Here is a 6,078-nt window from a genome sequence, read left to right as displayed (position 1 = left end):
GGGTGCTCTTGGACCCGGCTGTCAGAGAAGAGCCGCAGCTTCTCTTCCCTGTGAGCCCTTGGCTACCAAGCTAAAGTGTGAGTGTGGAGGCACAGGAGTATGTGTGTTTCCTTTCTCTTCCCTTTATGTCTCCTTTTTAACTTACTGGCCTCTGCTACTAAGTATTTTCCTTCTCACGCAGAAGCCCAATCATCTGTAGCTAGGATCCACATATGAGAGAGAACATGTGGCACTTGGCTTTCTGGGCCTGGGTTACCTCACTTAGTATAATCCTTCCCAGATCCATCCATACTTCTGCAAATTTCATAACTTCATTTTTCTTTACCGCTGAGTAGAACTCCATTGTATAAATGTGCCGCATCTTCATTATCCACTCATCAGAGTGTGCAAGCGTAAGAGCAGGTGAACATGTCTGTGTACGTGAGTGTGTGCTTGCATGCCCATAGGTATGTTCGTGTGCATATGCAAATGTGCTTGTGTTTGTGTGACCGCAGATACGCGTCTGTGTGTGCACGCACATGAGTAGATCTGCATGTGAGCCTGTGCACACGGATTAGCCAATATGAGTGTGCACACAAGAGTGGGTGCATGAGTGTGCTTGTGTGTCTAAACAGGTGGGTGAGAAGATGGACATGTGGGGCCCATGCGTAGGGTGGCTTTCTAACCTGTCTCCTGGGGAAGCCTGTTTAGTGGCCAGGGAAGTATAACCTTTTTTTGGAATTAAATCCAATAAAAAGTTCCATATAATAAATAAATAAATAGACGTGGAGCTGGAGAGATAGTGTAGTGGTTAAGGCACTTGCCCGCAAAGCCAGAGGACCCAGGTCCAATTCCCCTGAACTTACGCAAGCCAGATGCACAAGGGGGCACATGCATCTGGAATTCATTTGCAGTGGCTGAAGGCCCTGGAGCGTCCATTCCCTTTGTCTCTCCCTGCCCCCCCTTTCACACACACACACACACACACACACACACACACACACACACACACACCTGCTTCTTTCTCAAATACATTTTTTTAAAAACAGTTCCATCTTTAGCGGGTGTGATTTGCACTGGAGAGTGTGGGGAATGGCAGCTTTTACGGTCTTTCATTTTTGTAGACTCCACTGACTTTGTGAGCTGTGTTTTAGAGAGCACTTCACCAGTAACTGCAAAACATCTTCCTTTTGAGCAGGCAGCCATGGGGTTTGCTGATGGTGTTGTCATGTCACCCGAGAGACAATTTACATAGAATAAATGTTGGGGTCAGCTCAGGACTGGGGACCAACTCCTTTGTACCGAGGATCCAACCACTGGCCCCAGATCATATTGTGGCACTCCTCGGTGGAAATCCCATGAAGGTCTACTGAGTGGACAAACTCACAGGAAGCGGGCCCCACTCCATATTGCTCGCCCCCAGAGCGACCCGTTGGAGTCAGCTAGCCTTCCACTTACGGGGAGCATGCTTGCCCCCCAGCCGCGGACCTGTGAGCACGCCAAGTCCACAGCCCCACAAATCAGGACGTGAACCCAGACAAGACTGGGATGTTTGGAAGATTCAGAAGGCATGCCAGTAGTTTAGAAATAGAAAAACACAAGCCAGAAGCTTTAAAACTGAACAAAGTAAATTGTCCCTGGTGGCGCGCACCTCTGATCCCAGTACTGAGGTTGGAGGATCACTGTGAGCTGAAGACTAGCCTGGGCTAGAGTGAGAACCTCCCTAGAAAAACCTAAAACAAACAAGGAAGCCGCACAAAGTGATAAGCGCCTTACGTTTTCTTTTGCCCCACCCTCATTCTGATCCAGACAGAATTGCCTTCTCACATTCTTCTGGATGCATTTCTCAGCGCTTTGTACCAGTTCTCCTTCTGCCAGGTGACATGGGGACCCAGCCCTGATCCTGTAAACCTGAAGGCCCACATCATCTGCCCTTCTCAGCTCCCGCCCACCTCACCAGCAACTGACTTAGATGAAGCCAAATTTCTTTTTTTTTTTTTTCAAAAAATGTTTTTTATTGACAACTTCCATGATTATAAAAAATATCCCATGGGGGCTGGAGAGATGGCTTAGAGGTTAAGCGCTTGCCTGTGAAGCCTAAGGACCCCGGTTCGAGGCTCGGTTCCCCAGATCCCACGTTAGCCAGATGCACAAGGGGGCGCACGCGTCTGGAGTTCATTTGCAGTGGCTGGAAGCCCTGGTGCACCCATTCTCTCTCTCCCTCTATCTGTCTTTCTCTCTATGTCTGTCACTTTCAAATAAATAAATAAAAATTAAAAAAAAAAAAATCCCATGGTAGTGGCCTCCCTCCCCCACTTCCCCCTTTGGGTCTCCACTCTCCATCATGTCCTCTCCCCCTCTCCATCAGTTTCTTTTTTATTTTGATGTCATGATCTTTTCCTCCTGTTATGATGGTCTTGTGTAGGTAGTGTCAGGCACTGTGAGGTCATGGATATCCAAAAGCCAAATTTATTTCTTTTTTTAAAAAAATTTTTAAAGTTTTATTAACATTTTCCATGATTATAAAAAATATCCCATGGTAATTCCCTCCCTCCCCCCCGGCACTTTCCCCTTTGAAATTCCATTCTCCATCATATTACCTCCCCATCTCATTCATTGTACTTACATATATACAATATCAACCTATTAAGTACCCTCCTCCTTTCCTTTCTCTTCCCTTTATGTCTCCTTTTTAACTTACTGGCCTCTGCTACTAAGTATTTTCCTTCTCACACAGAAGCCCAATCATCTGTAGCTAGGATCCACATATGAGAGAGAACATGTGGCGCTTGGCTTTCTGGGCCTGGGTCACCTCACTTAGTATATATAATCCTTTCCAGGTCCATCCTTTTCTGCAAATTTCATAACTTCATTTTTCTTTACCGCTGAGTAGAACTCCATTGTATAAATGTGCCACATCTTCATTATCCACTCATCAGTTGAGGGACATCTAGGCTGTTTTCATTTCCCAGCTATTATAAATTGAGCAGCAATAAACATGGTTGAGCATGTACTTCTAAGGAAATGAGATGATTCCTTTGGATATATGCCTAGGAGTGCTATAGCTCAAAAGCCAAATTTCTTTTTTTTTTTTTTTTAATTTTTATTAACATTTTCCGTGATTATAAAATATATCCCGTGGTAATTCCCTCCCTCCCCACCCCCACACTTTCCCATTTGAAATTCCATTCTCCATCATATTACCTCCCCATTACAATCATTGTAATTACATATATACAATATCAGCCTATTAAGTACCCTCCTCCCTTCCTTTCTCTTCCCTTTATGTCTCCTTTTTAACTTACTGGCCTCTGCTACTAAGTATTTTCCTTCTCACACAGAAGCCCAATCATCTGTAGCTAGGATCCACATATGAGAGAGAACATGTGGCGCTTGGCTTTCTGGGCCTGGGTCACCTCACTTAGTATAATCCTTTCCAGGTCCATCCATTTTTCTGCAAATTTCATAACTTCATTTTTCTTTACCGCTGAGTAGAACCCCATTGTATAAATGTGCCACATCTTCATTATCCACTCATCTGTTGAGGGACATCTAGGCTGGTTCCATTTCCCAGCTATTATAAATTGAGCAGCAATAAACATGGTTGAGCACATACTTCTAAGGAAATGAGATGAGTCCTTTGGATATATGCCTAGGAGTGCTATAGCTGGGTCATATGGTAGATCAATCTTTAGCTGTTTTAGGAACCTCCACACTGTTTTCCACAATGGCTGGACCAGATTGCATTCCCACCAGCAGTGTAGAAGGGTTCAAAAGCCAAATTTCTTAAAGGGTCTCCTCTGGTCTGCATGGGAACACTTGCTTCGGGTTTCTGTTCTTTGGTGGCAGCTGGGCGTGGGTCCCTGTTAGCAGAAGTAAGAGAACCGCAAGTCAGGTCGCTGCTCAGGCCTGGACTAGCAGAGCCTCCCAGCTAGAAGCTGGGGCTGAGTCAGGTGACAGCCTGACCCTGGTCACAGCCCTTCCTCATTAGTGGCTCTGACTCACTCACTGGTCAGGAAGCAGAGTCAGTGTGGGAAAGGGAAGATGTTCGTTTTCATTGCAACCCAAATGGAAACAAATGTTTTTGTTTACTGTGGAGACTATGCAGTACATAATTACTCAGCCCAGTGGCTCTCGTTTTCTTCTTGTTAGGTTACCGGGACACACGGCCACACTCACCCGCCCCCTTGCTGGAAGCTTCCTTTTGAGACAGTGACTCTTAAACTGTGGTGAAGTTCAGTCTTCTTCTTCTTTTTTAGTTTTCAAAATATTGCTTTTATATAATATAATAAATAAACATGGTGTATTTCAGTATTAAGGTTTTTGTTTTGTTTTATGGTACGGGGGATTGAGTCCAGGGCCTTGGGCAAGCAAGGCAGGCACTCCATCAGTGATCTACAGCCTCTGCTGTATACTATGTAGAATTTATTATACATTAGCGTATATTATATACTACATATATAATTGTATAATTTATATATATTTAACATGTGTGGATATTTATGATGTATGTGTGTGTGCATGTGTGCTTATGGGTGTGGAGGTTAGAAGACATCCTTGAATGTTGGTTTCCTTCCACCTTCTTTTTAAATTTTTTTTAAAAATTATTTTAGAGAGAGAGAGAGAGGAAATTGGTATGCCAGGGCCTCAGCCACTGAGACTGACCTCCAGACTCTTGTGCCACCTAATGGGCATGTGCGACCTTGCTCTTGCCTCATCTGTGTGTCTGGCTAAGTGGGATCTGGAGAGTAGAACATGGATCCTTTGGCTTTGCAGGCAAGTGCCTTAACCACTAAGCCATCTCTCCTGCCCCTCCTACCTTCTTTTTATGACAGGGTCTCTGGTTGTTTTGCCAGTTTAGCTGGCCCACAAACTCCTGACTTCTTCTGGTTCTGCCTCCCATTGACATAGGCACATTGTATCAAAGACGTGTGTCTTTTGTGCCCAGCTTTATGTGGGTGCTGGGGCATCAGGTTCAGGCTGGGGGGCTTGCAAGCAAGTACCTGTAACTGTTGAGTCATGTCCCCAATCTGGTAACATTTAAAAAAAATTTTTTAATTGAAAAATGTCATTTATGTACATAATGTATTATCAAAATCCTTTCCCACTATCTTGTTTTTTCTCCTTCCATATCTCCTTCCACAGAACTTTTTCTTCTTTCCAATTAGTTCCTTTTCTATTTTGAGAGCATCTCTAAATATCCCATGATATTTTTGATATTTCAATATTAAAAATTTATTTGTGAGGAGAGTGTGGTTGTACCACAGTCTCCTGCCACTGCAAATGAACTCCAGACACATGTGCCACCTTGTGCATCTGGCTTTATGTGGGTACTGGGGAATTGAACCCCAGCCATCAAGCTTCACAAGAAGTGCTTTTAACTACTGTTCCATCTCTCCAGCCTACCTATACTATTTTATTTCATTTTTATTTATTTTTTTGAGAAGGCAGAGAAGCAGATAGGGAGGGAGGGAGAGAGGGGGAGAGAAAGAGAGGAAGAGAGGGAGAGAGAGAGAGAATGGGTGCATCAGGGCCTCCAGCCTCTGCAAGTGAACTCCAGACAGATGTGCCACCTTGTGCATCTGGCTTACATGGGTCCTGGGGAATCAAACCTGAGTCCTTGGGCTTTGCAGGTAAATGCCTTGACCATTAAGCCATCTCTCCAGCCTCCATAATTTTTAAAAATATATTTTATTTATTTAAGAGAGAGAAAGAGAGAATGGTCACACCAGGGCCTCCAGACACTGCAAACGAACTCCAGATGCATATGCCCTCTTGTGCATCAAATGATATGTGTTGCTGCTGACCCAACAAGCAACAACAAAACTCATGAGGAGAAATGATTTCCTCTTGTTTTAATAATGCCCCTAAGTAGACCAACCACTCTCAGAGATTATAAAGGAGACTCTGCAAGCTGAGTTTGATCCAAATTAAAACAGGAGTACATTAATGTATTCCAATCCTTCATCAGAAGTCAACTTTCAAAATGTGTCTTGATGGATGATAGTTAAGAATGATCTTTAGATGAGAGAAAGGATTCCGGAGTGGCATGCTTGTTGGTTTAAGGCTGACACACCTTAACAAGTTTAATGCGGTTTT

The sequence above is a fragment of the Jaculus jaculus genome, chromosome 15 (assembly GCF_020740685.1).
Source record: "Jaculus jaculus isolate mJacJac1 chromosome 15, mJacJac1.mat.Y.cur, whole genome shotgun sequence".
In the NCBI taxonomy this organism is placed as follows: domain Eukaryota; kingdom Metazoa; phylum Chordata; class Mammalia; order Rodentia; family Dipodidae; genus Jaculus; species Jaculus jaculus.
This window is presented reverse-complemented; position numbering follows the sequence as displayed.